Source organism: Opisthocomus hoazin, unplaced genomic scaffold (genome assembly GCF_030867145.1).
Source record: "Opisthocomus hoazin isolate bOpiHoa1 unplaced genomic scaffold, bOpiHoa1.hap1 HAP1_SCAFFOLD_139, whole genome shotgun sequence".
Classification (NCBI taxonomy): domain Eukaryota; kingdom Metazoa; phylum Chordata; class Aves; order Opisthocomiformes; family Opisthocomidae; genus Opisthocomus; species Opisthocomus hoazin.
The window spans coordinates 26,835-41,592 of record NW_027448787.1 but is presented as its reverse complement, the minus strand read 5'-3'; the positions used below and the strand labels follow the sequence as shown (position 1 = coordinate 41,592).

Below are 14,758 nucleotides of genomic sequence, written 5' to 3'. Positions count from 1 at the left end.
CACCGGCAGAGGGAGGGGCCATCGCCACCAGCCCCGCTGCTCACGGCTGGAGCCCACGGTGCCGTCATTGGGGCACAGCACCTGCGCCACTCGAGCCGCAGTACCGCACTTTGGTCACCGGGTGGCAGCAGCGAGCTCTTGGACACGGCGCCACCGCGCATTGGCGCCACCCGAACCGCAGTGCCGCAGTTTGGTCACCGGGTGGCAGAAGCGAGCTCTGCGGCACGCGCTCTCCAGGCGCGGCCGCACCGCTTGCTGGGGACGGGGTGCAGCGGGAAGGCTGCAGAAAAACACACGGAACCGGCCACAGAACTACCCTTCGTCCCGCGCAGCGGGGGCTGCGGCGGGCCCGAGGACAGCGCCTCGCCGCACACGCCCGAGAGCACTGCGGCTGCCCGGCAGCCGAGTCCCTGAAAACGACACCTCCCGGCGTGCCCTGGCCAGCACGGCTCGGCCGCCCGGCAGTCGGAAGACTACACCTCCCGGCATGCCCCGGGGGAGCAGCGCGGCCAACCGCGAGCCCCGCGCCCCAGCACTACAGCTCCCAGCACGCCGCGGGAGCTGCGGGCCTCCGCTTGCGGGGACACCGTGCCCGAAACGGCGCCGGACCCCCGCCGCTCCTTGCCTCCCACACGGACCCCACTCGGCAGGTACCCCCGCCCGCCTCGGGGCTTTCCCCGGGACCCGCCGCTCCATCGACCGCCCCGCCCGCCCCGCGCTCACCTTCTCCCTCGCTGCAGCCGCAGCCCGGCCACGGCTCCACTCCTCCCTCTCTAACCAGGGTGATAGAATCAGTTGACCATAAACATGAACAGTGCTGCTATGTTCCTGGTACAGCCCTACCCACCTGGACATTAGGTCTGGGAACAGAGGGTCTAGTCTCTAGGTAACCATTAACGCTAACCATAGTGGGTAATTGTGTTTTTGTCAAGAGAAATGATGGAGTGTGGTTCTGTGAAACAAACTGAAGAAACTGACCAGGTTTGCCAAGATTGCGAGCCCAGCAGGTAAAAGGTGATTCTGGCAGGGGGAGATCGCGACCACCGACTCACTGACCCCCTACTCAAGCAATACCACCTACTCAAAAAGAAACAATAGAAGAGGGTAACTGAGTCTGCGCAACCATTTACCTAAGAAGTGAGAAAAGTTTACACCAGTCGCCAAAGAGAATAATATTGAATATCCATGAATAAAATAAATATGTATATTTTTGATCTGTATAAACTGTACGGAAAAGGTATGAGGTATGCACGTTTGGTGGAATTATCCCCCATGCATCCAGCGCTGCAATAAAGAATGCCTGCCTTTTAACACTACATTGGTGTTACGAGGTTTTGTTCCCAGATTTTCGGTGACACCTCGGCTCGCACCGGCCCCTCCACGGCCACCCGGGGCACGGCAGCACCGGGCCCTCCACCGGCTGAGGGAGGGGCCGTCGTCATCAGCCCCGCTGCCCGTCCCCTCCTCCCCTGGGCTCTGGTGCATCCCCTCGTCCCATGCAAACCAAGCACAAACGCAGCCAGCAGGGCAAAAGGGACCGCAGGTGTTCATTCCGTCACGCACCCAGCCAGTCCCGGGAGCCGCTCTGCTCCAGGGCTCGGGGCCCCCGACGCTCCCTCTGCCCCTCCGACACCTCGGCACTCCTTCCCGCAGCTGCGCCCGTTGCTCCAGCGGGGAGCAGTCGGTCAGTCGGCTCCCGGAGCAACGCGCTGCTCGGCAGAGGCTGCCAAAAATGAGGAGCAGGGTGCAGGCCACTACAAGAGAGGAGAAAAGTGACAGATGGCTGGACACCGGCGGTGTAACGAGAAAGCACGAAGCAGGGAAAGGGACAGCAAGAGAAGGACGGGGACAGGCAGTCCCACAGAGATGGAGAAAGAAGCAGCATGGAGACAGGAAGAGTGGCAGCAGAAAGAAGAAGAGGGAGTAGGACAGAGACCGAAAATGAAGAACGGGGAGCAGGAAGGAGATGCAAAAAAAACCCTGCAGCATGATGACAGAGGAAAAAAGAATAGTGGCAGGGACCTGGACAAAGAGAGATGAGGAAATCGAATAGAATTGACATGGAGAAAGCAGTAGATCTGTGACGTGCTACGGAGCCGAGAAGGAAGGCCTCGAATCAAGGGACAGGGAGCCAGACAGAGAGCACCAAAGACAGCAAAAGTACTGACAGGCTACAGAGTAGGAGGAAAGCAAAACTAGTAACCAGGACCTGAATGGAAAGACGGGAAGAAGGAAAAAAATGCCACGGGCTGCAGGGCAGAAAGAGGGAGGACCTAAAAGATGGGGACAAGTCAGAGACAGATGGAGAAAGAAGGTACACAAGAGCAGAAAAAAAAACTAATCGTAGCAGTGTGGGAAAGAGAGGAAGCCAGGGGAGGGCCCAGGATGCAGAAGAGGGGTGACAGGGCCCCGAGGGCCCAGGACTCACCGCAGCTCTCACTCTCGGTGCTGCCGGGAGACTTTGACACTTCAGACGCTTCTCTCTCCTTCTCTCTTCCCTTCTGCTTCCATAACTCCAATCGTTTGGCTCTCCTCCACCTGAGAGAAAATGCACGTGGGTGTCTTAGAGCTCATACGAGACGCGGCTTCCTAGACAAGAAGCCTCACTGCACACTACATGCAGGAATAGGACAGACAAAAAGAGAGAATATGATGAGTGGGAAACAGAACACACAGATCGAGAGAGAACTTGAATCAGAGGAATAAACAAGGCAGGAGAGAGAGATAAAGACAGGGAAGAAGCCAGAAGAAAAAGGGCCTTTCTGGCCTCTACTCACACCCCCCGGCCTCCCACCCCTTTCCGGCCTCCTTTTTTTTCTGGCCTCTACTCTCGCCCCCGGCCTCCCACCCCTCTGCAGCCTCCCACCCCTTTCCGGCCTTCTTTTTTTTTCTGGCCTCTACTCTCGGCCCCGGCCTCCCACCCCTCTGCAGCCTCCTATTTTTCTGGCCTCTACTTCCTCCTCCTCGCCCCCCCCCCCCCCAGCCTCCCACCCCTCGTCAGCCTCCTACCTCCCATTTTGCTGGCCTCTACTTCATTCAGCTTCCCACCCCTCTGCAACCTCCTACCTCTTTCCAGCCTCCTACCTCCCATTTTGCTCGCCTCTACTTCATTCAGCTTCCCACCCCTCTGCAACCTCCTACCTCTTTCCAGCCTCCTACCTCCCATTTTGCTGGCCTCTACTTCATTCAGCTTCCCACCCCTCTGCAACCTCCTACCTCTTTCCAGCCTCCATTCGCCCCCCGCAGATTCCCACCCTTTTTCAGCCTCCCACCCCCGTCCCACGGAGTGCATGACACACTGACAAAGAGAGAAAAAGGACAGAGAACAGGAAAAAAGGTACTAAGAAACAAAGAAAGGGTCAGACGAAGAAGGGGGTGGTTAGGACCCCCAACACAAACCAGCAAGGGACTAGAGGATAGAGAGAAAGGAAGAGAAGAAAGGGCCCGGGAGCAGGACAGAGAAGGAGAGAAAGGCAAAAAGGGAGAGCCGGCTGGACAGGGAGGTACGACAAGAAACGACCAGACAGGCAGCAGGACCGAGAAAGAGAGACAGAAAAACCTGGGACAGGAAGCAGGACAGAGGGACGGCGAGAGGAAACAAGGGCCAGGGAGCAGCACAGCGGTGGAAAAAGAGGCACTGGGGCAGTAGGACAGAAAGAGAAGGAAGAAAAGCCAGAAGAAGGACGAGGAATAATAGCAAAGGGAGAGAAGGACCAAGGAGCAGGACAGATTGTCAGAGAAAGACAGCGACAGCGAGCGAGACAAGGTGATACTGAGAGAGAAAAAGGGGACAGGGAGGCAGGATAAAGTGAAAGACAGACCAAAAATAAGAGACGGGGGAGCAAGACAGAGACGGAGGGGGAAAAGCCTCGGCTGGGCAGCAGAGAAGAAGGGAAAAAAAATGCACTGGGCTGCGCGACAGAGAGGGAGGAATTAAAAAACAGACACAAGGAGCAGGACAGAATGACAGAGAGAGAAAAGGGACAGAGAGCAGGACAGCATTGGTGAGAGGAAAACAACCGTGACGGGCAGTGGGAGAGAGGTATGGAGAAGGAAAAAAATACCGAGGAAGAGCGAAAGGAAAGAAAGGGCAGCTAGCTGTACAGGGGGATAGAGAAAGAAAGGATGGCAGAGCAAATGGCGTAGAGAGAGAAAGGCACAAAAAACAGCAAGAGGAAGCAGAGCACAAGGACAGCAAGAGGAAAAAGGAAAGGGACAGGGAGCTGGACAGAGACGGAGCAAAAAAGCAGCAGGTACACAGGAAAAGAGACAGAAAGAGCAGGGCACAGAAAGATAGATCAGGACAGCGGCAGGATGGAGACGCAGAACAAAACCTGGGACGGTCAACCTGGGTGGGTGGGGAGCAGGTCAGAGAGCTGGAGAAAGGAAAAACACTGCTGTGGAGCAGCAGAGGGGGACGGAGAAAGAAAGAGAGGGAGGGGGAGCAGGGCAGAGAAACGGAGAGAGAAAATAAGCGATGGGGAGCAGGGCAGAGCACTAGGAAGAGGAAAATAAGACAAGGGAGAAGACCTAGGAGCTCAGAGAGAAAGAAGGGTCGAAAGAAAACACCAGATAGGTAGAGAAATCAAGAAAAACAGGGACGAGGAGCCTTGCAGGGACGGAGCACGAAAATGTAGGGCCGGTGAGCGCAAAAGAGCGAGAGAGAGACGAGGGCAGGGGGAGGAGATGAAGAAGAAAGGAGAGACAAAGAGGGCAACGGAGCGCAGGACACACAGACAGACAGAGAAAAAGGACAGTGAACAGGAAAAAAGGGACCGAGAAACAAAGAAAGGGTCAGATCTAGACAAAGAGACCAAGAAGGGGGCGGGGGGGGGGGGGCGGTGCGCAGGGAAACCCCGAAACAAACCAGCAACGGGCTAGAGAACAGAGAGGGAGAGAAAGAGAAGAAAGGGCCATGAAGCAGGACAGAGAAGGAGAGAAAGGCAAAAAGGGAGAGCCGGCTGAACAGGGACGTATAGCAAGAAATGACCGGACAGGCAGCAGGACAAAGAAATAGAAACGGGGAGCCGGCTAGAGAAATTCTGGAGGGAGAAAAAGAGGGAGAGGGAGCAGGACACAAACACAGACAGAAGACGGGAGGTACAGGGAAAGGGAAAGGAAAAGAAAAGGAAAAAGAATAAAGAAAAAAAAAATCACAGCAGCGTGGGAGAGAGGAGGATCCAGGGGAGGGCCCAAGATGCAGAAGAGGGGCGACAGGGTCCCGAAGGCCCGGCACTCACCGCTACTCTCGCTCACAGCGCTGCTGGGAGACTCTGCCGCTTCAGACGCTTCTCTCTCCTGCTCTCCTCCCTTCCTCTTCCGTAACTACGGTCGCTTGGCTGTCCTCCACCTAAGAGAAAACGTGCATGTCTTGCACCTCTTACGAGACGAGGCTCCCTAGGCATGTAGCCTCGCTCGCTCGCGCACTCCACAGCCGTACCATGCTGCTGCTGGTGACACATACAGACCCTGCGGGGCACGCTGGCGGCCTGGCCTGCTGCGGGCTACCAAGAGGGAGCCTTCCTCACCCGCAGAGGCAGGCTCTCTCCTGCCTGCAGCGCCAAGCAGCTGCCAGCCAGGTGGCCTTCCATTTCTTCTTCTTCTTCTTCAGCCTTCTCGGGACTCTCCAAGCTTCAGCCGCGCCACCTCCTGTCTGCAGCCACTCAGCGCTCCGCCTCTCCCTTTTCGCCCCCATGCCGCCAGCACAGCGAGGCCCGGCACACACAGCCCACACAAGCCTGGAGCGGGCACAGCCAACGGCATCCCCAGGGCAGGAACGGACAAATGCGGCCTCAGCACGGCCCCTGCCACACAGAAAGAAACAGCGGCGACCGCGTTAAGGGAGACTGAGGCACGCTCGAGGGCCAGCGTGCCGCCCGCACCACGGGCCTTGGGGGAGGCCGGGGGTTCCGGGACAGGCTTCAGGGGACGTGCTGGAGCTGGGGGCGGCTGCGCGGGGCGAGCGGGGCCGGGGAGGCGCTGCCGAGTTGCGGGGGGTGTGCCCGCCTCCTTCCCCTCTTCCCTTCCGTCACCTCCCGCCTCTGGCCCCGGGGCTGACCGCACCCGGCTCACCTCCAGCGCACCAGCAGCCTGCCGCAGCGAGCGGCTCCGAGCTTCCCGTCCCACCACCCTCGGGCAGCCACCACGCACTCCCGCACCCGCCGGAGGGGAGCCCGCGCCTCACCGCTGGCCTCTCTGCTCCTCCGCCGCCCGGCACCCGCCACCGGGGCGCCGCCATGCTGCTCCGCCGCAACGCGCATGCGTCACGCGCCGACGGCGCGCCGGAGGGGCCAGACCCTGCGCGGAGCGCCGGGCTGCAGTACCGCATTGCGGCCAGAGGGCGGCGCCAGCGGGTACGGCGCGGCGCCGCCGCCCGGCCCCGGGCAGCCCGCGCCGCCGGCACGGGGCGGCACCCCCGCACGGCTCCGGGCAGCGCCCTGCCGCGCGCCGCCGGCACGGGGCGGCACCCCCGCACGGCTCCAGGCAGCGCCCTGCCGCGCGCCTCCCGCTCCGGGCAGCCCCCGACTCGCGGCTCCGACACGGCGCCGCACCCCCGCCGCTCCTTGCCCCCGACACGGACCCCGCCCTCCCGGGGGCTTTTCCCCGGGACCCGCCGCTCCATCCACTCCACTCCCCCCCCACACCCGCGCTCACCTTCTCCCTCGCTGCAGCCGCAGCCCGGCCACGGCTCCGCTCCTCCGCCCTCGGCTCGCACCGGCTCCTCCACGGCCACCCGGGGCACGGCAGCACCGGGCCCTCCACCGGCAGAGGGAGGGGCCATCGCCATCAGCCCCGCTGCTCACGGCTGGAGCCCACGATGCCGTCATTGGGGCACAGCACCTGCGCCACTCGAGCCGCAGTACCGCACTTTGGTCACCGGGTGGCAGCAGCGAGCTCTTGGACACGGCGCCACCGCGCATTGGCGCCACCCGAACCGCAGTGCCGCAGTTTGGTCACCGGGTGGCAGAAGCGAGCTCTGCGGCACGCGCTCTCCAGGCGCGGCCGCACCGCTTGCTGGGGACGGGGTGCAGCGGGAAGGCTGCAGAAAAACACACGGAACCGGCCACAGAACTACCCTTCGTCCCGCGCAGCGGGGGCTGCGGCGGGCCCGAGGACAGCGCCTCGCCGCACACGCCCGAGAGCACTGCAGCTGCCCGGCAGCCGAGTCCCTGAAAACGACACCTCCCGGCGTGCCCTGGCCAGCACGGCTCGGCCGCCCGGCAGTCGGAAGACTACACCTCCCGGCATGCCCCGGGGGAGCAGCGCGGCCAACCGCGAGCCCCGCGCCCCAGCACTACAGCTCCCAGCACGCCGCGGGAGCTGCGGGCCTCCGCTTGCGGGGACACCGTGCCCGAAACGGCGCCGGACCCCCGCCGCTCCTTGCCTCCCACACGGACCCCACTCGGCAGGTACCCCCGCCCGCCTCGGGGCTTTCCCCGGGACCCGCCGCTCCATCGACCGCCCCGCCCGCCCCGCGCTCACCTTCTCCCTCGCTGCAGCCGCAGCCCGGCCACGGCTCCACTCCTCCCTCTCTAACCAGGGTGATAGAATCAGTTGACCATAAACATGAACAGTGCTGCTATGTTCCTGGTACAGCCCTACCCACCTGGACATTAGGTCTGGGAACAGAGGGTCTAGTCTCTAGGTAACCATTAACGCTAACCATAGTGGGTAATTGTGTTTTTGTCAAGAGAAATGATGGAGTGTGGTTCTGTGAAACAAACTGAAGAAACTGACCAGGTTTGCCAAGATTGCGAGCCCAGCAGGTAAAAGGTGATTCTGGCAGGGGGAGATCGCGACCACCGACTCACTGACCCCCTACTCAAGCAATACCACCTACTCAAAAAGAAACAATAGAAGAGGGTAACTGAGTCTGCGCAACCATTTACCTAAGAAGTGAGAAAAGTTTACACCAGTCGCCAAAGAGAATAATATTGAATATCCATGAATAAAATAAATATGTATATTTTTGATCTGTATAAACTGTACGGAAAAGGTATGAGGTATGCACGTTTGGTGGAATTATCCCCCATGCATCCAGCGCTGCAATAAAGAATGCCTGCCTTTTAACACTACATTGGTGTTACGAGGTTTTGTTCCCAGATTTTCGGTGACACCTCGGCTCGCACCGGCCCCTCCACGGCCACCCGGGGCACGGCAGCACCGGGCCCTCCACCGGCTGAGGGAGGGGCCGTCGTCATCAGCCCCGCTGCCCGTCCCCTCCTCCCCTGGGCTCTGGCGCATCCCCTCGTCCCATGCAAACCAAGCACAAACGCAGCCAGCAGGGCAAAAGGGACCGCAGGTGTTCATTCCGTCACGCACCCAGCCAGTCCCGGGAGCCGCTCTGCTCCAGGGCTCGGGGCCCCCGACGCTCCCTCTGCCCCTCCGACACCTCGGCACTCCTTCCCGCAGCTGCGCCCGTTGCTCCAGCGGGGAGCAGTCGGTCAGTCGGCTCCCGGAGCAACGCGCTGCTCGGCAGAGGCTGCCAAAAATGAGGAGCAGGGTGCAGGCCACTACAAGAGAGGAGAAAAGTGACAGATGGCTGGACACCGGCGGTGTAACGAGAAAGCACGAAGCAGGGAAAGGGACAGCAAGAGAAGGACGGGGACAGGCAGTCCCACAGAGATGGAGAAAGAAGCAGCACGGAGACAGGAAGAGTGGCAGCAGAAAGAAGAAGAGGGAGTAGGACAGAGACCGAAAATGAAGAACGGGGAGCAGGAAGGAGATGCAAAAAAAACCCTGCAGCATGATGACAGAGGAAAAAAGAATAGTGGCAGGGACCTGGACAAAGAGAGATGAGGAAATCGAATAGAATTGACATGGAGAAAGCAGTAGATCTGTGACGTGCTACGGAGCCGAGAAGGAAGGCCTCGAATCAAGGGACAGGGAGCCAGACAGAGAGCACCAAAGACAGCAAAAGTACTGACAGGCTACAGAGTAGGAGGAAAGCAAAACTAGTAACCAGGACCTGAATGGAAAGACGGGAAGAAGGAAAAAAATGCCACGGGCTGCAGGGCAGAAAGAGGGAGGACCTAAAAGATGGGGACAAGTCAGAGACAGATGGAGAAAGAAGGTACACAAGAGCAGAAAAAAAAACTAATCGTAGCAGTGTGGGAAAGAGAGGAAGCCAGGGGAGGGCCCAGGATGCAGAAGAGGGGTGACAGGGCCCCGAGGGCCCAGGACTCACCGCAGCTCTCACTCTCGGTGCTGCCGGGAGACTTTGACACTTCAGACGCTTCTCTCTCCTTCTCTCTTCCCTTCTGCTTCCATAACTCCAATCGTTTGGCTCTCCTCCACCTGAGAGAAAATGCACGTGGGTGTCTTAGAGCTCATACGAGACGCGGCTTCCTAGACAAGAAGCCTCACTGCACACTACATGCAGGAATAGGACAGACAAAAAGAGAGAATATGATGAGTGGGAAACAGAACACACAGATCGAGAGAGAACTTGAATCAGAGGAATAAACAAGGCAGGAGAGAGAGATAAAGACAGGGAAGAAGCCAGAAGAAAAAGGGCCTTTCTGGCCTCTACTCACACCCCCCGGCCTCCCACCCCTTTCCGGCCTCCTTTTTTTTCTGGCCTCTACTCTCGCCCCCGGCCTCCCACCCCTCTGCAGCCTCCCACCCCTTTCCGGCCTTCTTTTTTTTTCTGGCCTCTACTCTCGGCCCCGGCCTCCCACCCCTCTGCAGCCTCCTATTTTTCTGGCCTCTACTTCCTCCTCCTCGGCCCCCCCCCCCCCAGCCTCCCACCCCTCGTCAGCCTCCTACCTCCCATTTTGCTGGCCTCTACTTCATTCAGCTTCCCACCCCTCTGCAACCTCCTACCTCTTTCCAGCCTCCTACCTCCCATTTTGCTGGCCTCTACTTCATTCAGCTTCCCACCCCTCTGCAACCTCCTACCTCTTTCCAGCCTCCTACCTCCCATTTTGCTGGCCTCTACTTCATTCAGCTTCCCACCCCTCTGCAACCTCCTACCTCTTTCCAGCCTCCATTCGCCCCCCGCAGATTCCCACCCTTTTTCAGCCTCCCACCCCCGTCCCACGGAGTGCATGACACACTGACAAAGAGAGAAAAAGGACAGAGAACAGGAAAAAAGGTACTAAGAAACAAAGAAAGGGTCAGACGAAGAAGGGGGTGGTTAGGACCCCCAACACAAACCAGCAAGGGACTAGAGGATAGAGAGAAAGGAAGAGAAGAAAGGGCCCGGGAGCAGGACAGAGAAGGAGAGAAAGGCAAAAAGGGAGAGCCGGCTGGACAGGGAGGTACGACAAGAAACGACCAGACAGGCAGCAGGACCGAGAAAGAGAGACAGAAAAACCTGGGACAGGAAGCAGGACAGAGGGACGGCGAGAGGAAACAAGGGCCAGGGAGCAGCACAGCGGTGGAAAAAGAGGCACTGGGGCAGTAGGACAGAAAGAGAAGGAAGAAAAGCCAGAAGAAGGACGAGGAATAATAGCAAAGGGAGAGAAGGACCAAGGAGCAGGACAGATTGTCAGAGAAAGACAGCGACAGCGAGCGAGACAAGGTGATACTGAGAGAGAAAAAGGGGACAGGGAGGCAGGATAAAGTGAAAGACAGACCAAAAATAAGAGACGGGGGAGCAAGACAGAGACGGAGGGGGAAAAGCCTCGGCTGGGCAGCAGAGAAGAAGGGAAAAAAAATGCACTGGGCTGCGGGACAGAGAGGGAGGAATTAAAAAACAGACACAAGGAGCAGGACAGAATGACAGAGAGAGAAAAGGGACAGAGAGCAGGACAGCATTGGTGAGAGGAAAACAACCGTGACGGGCAGTGGGAGAGAGGTATGGAGAAGGAAAAAAATACCGAGGAAGAGCGAAAGGAAAGAAAGGGCAGCTAGCTGTACAGGGGGATAGAGAAAGAAAGGATGGCAGAGCAAATGGCGTAGAGAGAGAAAGGCACAAAAAACAGCAAGAGGAAGCAGAGCACAAGGACAGCAAGAGGAAAAAGGAAAGGGACAGGGAGCTGGACAGAGACGGAGCAAAAAAGCAGCAGGTACACAGGAAAAGAGACAGAAAGAGCAGGGCACAGAAAGATAGATCAGGACAGCGGCAGGATGGAGACGCAGAACAAAACCTGGGACGGTCAACCTGGGTGGGTGGGGAGCAGGTCAGAGAGCTGGAGAAAGGAAAAACACTGCTGTGGAGCAGCAGAGGGGGACGGAGAAAGAAAGAGAGGGAGGGGGAGCAGGGCAGAGAAACGGAGAGAGAAAATAAGCGATGGGGAGCAGGGCAGAGCACTAGGAAGAGGAAAATAAGACAAGGGAGAAGACCTAGGAGCTCAGAGAGAAAGAAGGGTCGAAAGAAAACACCAGATAGGTAGAGAAATCAAGAAAAACAGGGACGAGGAGCCTTGCAGGGACGGAGCACGAAAATGTAGGGCCGGTGAGCGCAAAAGAGGGAGAGAGAGACGAGGGCAGGGGGAGGAGATGAAGAAGAAAGGAGAGACAAAGAGGGCAACGGAGCGCAGGACACACAGACAGACAGAGAAAAAGGACAGTGAACAGGAAAAAAGGGACCGAGAAACAAAGAAAGGGTCAGATCTAGACAAAGAGACCAAGAAGGGGGCGGGGGGGGGGGGGGGCGGTGCGCAGGGAAACCCCGAAACAAACCAGCAACGGGCTAGAGAACAGAGAGGGAGAGAAAGAGAAGAAAGGGCCATGAAGCAGGACAGAGAAGGAGAGAAAGGCAAAAAGGGAGAGCCGGCTGAACAGGGACGTATAGCAAGAAATGACCGGACAGGCAGCAGGACAAAGAAATAGAAACGGGGAGCCGGCTAGAGAAATTCTGGAGGGAGAAAAAGAGGGAGAGGGAGCAGGACACAAACACAGACAGAAGACGGGAGGTACAGGGAAAGGGAAAGGAAAAGAAAAGGAAAAAGAATAAAGAAAAAAAAAATCACAGCAGCGTGGGAGAGAGGAGGATCCAGGGGAGGGCCCAAGATGCAGAAGAGGGGCGACAGGGTCCCGAAGGCCCGGCACTCACCGCTACTCTCGCTCACAGCGCTGCTGCGAGACTCTGCCGCTTCAGACGCTTCTCTCTCCTGCTCTCCTCCCTTCCTCTTCCGTAACTACGGTCGCTTGGCTGTCCTCCACCTAAGAGAAAACGTGCATGTCTTGCACCTCTTACGAGACGAGGCTCCCTAGGCATGTAGCCTCGCTCGCTCGCGCACTCCACAGCCGTACCATGCTGCTGCTGGTGACACATACAGACCCTGCGGGGCACGCTGGCGGCCTGGCCTGCTGCGGGCTACCAAGAGGGAGCCTTCCTCACCCGCAGAGGCAGGCTCTCTCCTGCCTGCAGCGCCAAGCAGCTGCCAGCCAGGTGGCCTTCCATTTCTTCTTCTTCTTCAGCCTTCTCGGGACTCTCCAAGCTTCAGCCGCGCCACCTCCTGTCTGCAGCCACTCAGCGCTCCGCCTCTCCCTTTTCGCCCCCATGCCGCCAGCACAGCGAGGCCCGGCACACACAGCCCACACAAGCCTGGAGCGGGCACAGCCAACGGCATCCCCAGGGCAGGAACGGACAAATGCGGCCTCAGCACGGCCCCTGCCACACAGAAAGAAACAGAGGCGACCGCGTTAAGGGAGACTGAGGCACGCTCGAGGGCCAGCGTGCCGCCCGCACCACGGGCCTTGGGGGAGGCCGGGGGTTCCGGGACAGGCTTCAGGGGACGTGCTGGAGCTGGGGGCGGCTGCGCGGGGCGAGCGGGGCCGGGGAGGCGCTGCCGAGTTGCGGGGGGTGTGCCCGCCTCCTTCCCCTCTTCCCTTCCGTCACCTCCCGCCTCTGGCCCCGGGGCTGACCGCACCCGGCTCACCTCCAGCGCACCAGCAGCCTGCCGCAGCGAGCGGCTCCGAGCTTCCCGTCCCACCACCCTCGGGCAGCCACCACGCACTCCCGCACCCGCCGGAGGGGAGCCCGCGCCTCACCGCTGGCCTCTCTGCTCCTCCGCCGCCCGGCACCCGCCACCGGGGCGCCGCCATGCTGCTCCGCCGCAACGCGCATGCGTCACGCGCCGACGGCGCGCCGGAGGGGCCAGACCCTGCGCGGAGCGCCGGGCTGCAGTACCGCATTGCGGCCAGAGGGCGGCGCCAGCGGGTACGGCGCGGCGCCGCCGCCCGGCCCCGGGCAGCCCGCGCCGCCGGCACGGGGCGGCACCCCCGCACGGCTCCGGGCAGCGCCCTGCCGCGCGCCGCCGGCACGGGGCGGCACCCCCGCACGGCTCCAGGCAGCGCCCTGCCGCGCGCCTCCCGCTCCGGGCAGCCCCCGACTCGCGGCTCCGACACGGCGCCGCAGCCCCGCCGCTCCTTGCCCCCGACACGGACCCCGCCCTCCCGGGGGCTTTTCCCCGGGACCCGCCGCTCCATCCACTCCACTCCCCCCCCACACCCGCGCTCACCTTCTCCCTCGCTGCAGCCGCAGCCCGGCCACGGCTCCGCTCCTCCGCCCTCGGCTCGCACCGGCTCCTCCACGGCCACCCGGGGCACGGCAGCACCGGGCCCTCCACCGGCAGAGGGAGGGGCCATCGCCATCAGCCCCGCTGCTCACGGCTGGAGCCCACGATGCCGTCATTGGGGCACAGCACCTGCGCCACTCGAGCCGCAGTACCGCACTTTGGTCACCGGGTGGCAGCAGCGAGCTCTTGGACACGGCGCCACCGCGCATTGGCGCCACCCGAACCGCAGTGCCGCAGTTTGGTCACCGGGTGGCAGAAGCGAGCTCTGCGGCACGCGCTCTCCAGGCGCGGCCGCACCGCTTGCTGGGGACGGGGTGCAGCGGGAAGGCTGCAGAAAAACACACGGAACCGGCCACAGAACTACCCTTCGTCCCGCGCAGCGGGGGCTGCGGCGGGCCCGAGGACAGCGCCTCGCCGCACACGCCCGAGAGCACTGCGGCTGCCCGGCAGCCGAGTCCCTGAAAACGACACCTCCCGGCGTGCCCTGGCCAGCACGGCTCGGCCGCCCGGCAGTCGGAAGACTACACCTCCCGGCATGCCCCGGGGGAGCAGCGCGGCCAACCGCGAGCCCCGCGCCCCAGCACTACAGCTCCCAGCACGCCGCGGGAGCTGCGGGCCTCCGCTTGCGGGGACACCGTGCCCGAAACGGCGCCGGACCCCCGCCGCTCCTTGCCTCCCACACGGACCCCACTCGGCAGGTACCCCCGCCCGCCTCGGGGCTTTCCCCGGGACCCGCCGCTCCATCGACCGCCCCGCCCGCCCCGCGCTCACCTTCTCCCTCGCTGCAGCCGCAGCCCGGCCACGGCTCCACTCCTCCCTCTCTAACCAGGGTGATAGAATCAGTTGACCATAAACATGAACAGTGCTGCTATGTTCCTGGTACAGCCCTACCCACCTGGACATTAGGTCTGGGAACAGAGGGTCTAGTCTCTAGGTAACCATTAACGCTAACCATAGTGGGTAATTGTGTTTTTGTCAAGAGAAATGATGGAGTGTGGTTCTGTGAAACAAACTGAAGAAACTGACCAGGTTTGCCAAGATTGCGAGCCCAGCAGGTAAAAGGTGATTCTGGCAGGGGGAGATCGCGACCACCGACTCACTGACCCCCTACTCAAGCAATACCACCTACTCAAAAAGAAACAATAGAAGAGGGTAACTGAGTCTGCGCAACCATTTACCTAAGAAGTGAGAAAAGTTTACACCAGTCGCCAAAGAGAATAATATTGAATATCCATGAATAAAATAAATATGTATATTTTTGATCTGTATAAACTGTACGGAAAAGGTAT

At 60.4% G+C, this 14,758-nt stretch overlaps 2 long non-coding RNA genes across 5 annotated transcripts; both read right to left on the bottom strand.

Moving 5' to 3' along the window:
• Nucleotides 1-1,190: 1,190 nt before the first annotated feature.
• LOC142359358 (uncharacterized) lies at nucleotides 1,191-7,091 on the bottom strand. 4 transcript variants are annotated; one of them, XR_012762293.1, is made up of 4 exons: nucleotides 6,073-6,177; nucleotides 5,441-5,804; nucleotides 5,241-5,350; nucleotides 1,191-2,538 (listed from the first exon to the last, which is right to left on the bottom strand). It is a non-coding gene; the product is annotated as an uncharacterized LOC142359358 (long non-coding RNA). The 4 variants fall into 4 exon arrangements; XR_012762295.1 differs by lacking the exons at nucleotides 5,441-5,804; nucleotides 6,073-6,177 and adding an exon at nucleotides 6,655-7,091; XR_012762294.1 differs by lacking the exons at nucleotides 5,441-5,804; nucleotides 6,073-6,177 and adding an exon at nucleotides 6,185-6,205.
• Nucleotides 7,092-7,949: 858 nt separating this feature from the next.
• Nucleotides 7,950-12,934, bottom strand: LOC142359359 (uncharacterized). The gene is made up of 3 exons (XR_012762296.1): nucleotides 12,831-12,934; nucleotides 12,002-12,562; nucleotides 7,950-9,297 (listed from the first exon to the last, which is right to left on the bottom strand). It is a non-coding gene; the product is annotated as an uncharacterized LOC142359359 (long non-coding RNA).
• Nucleotides 12,935-14,758: the final 1,824 nt, after the last annotated feature.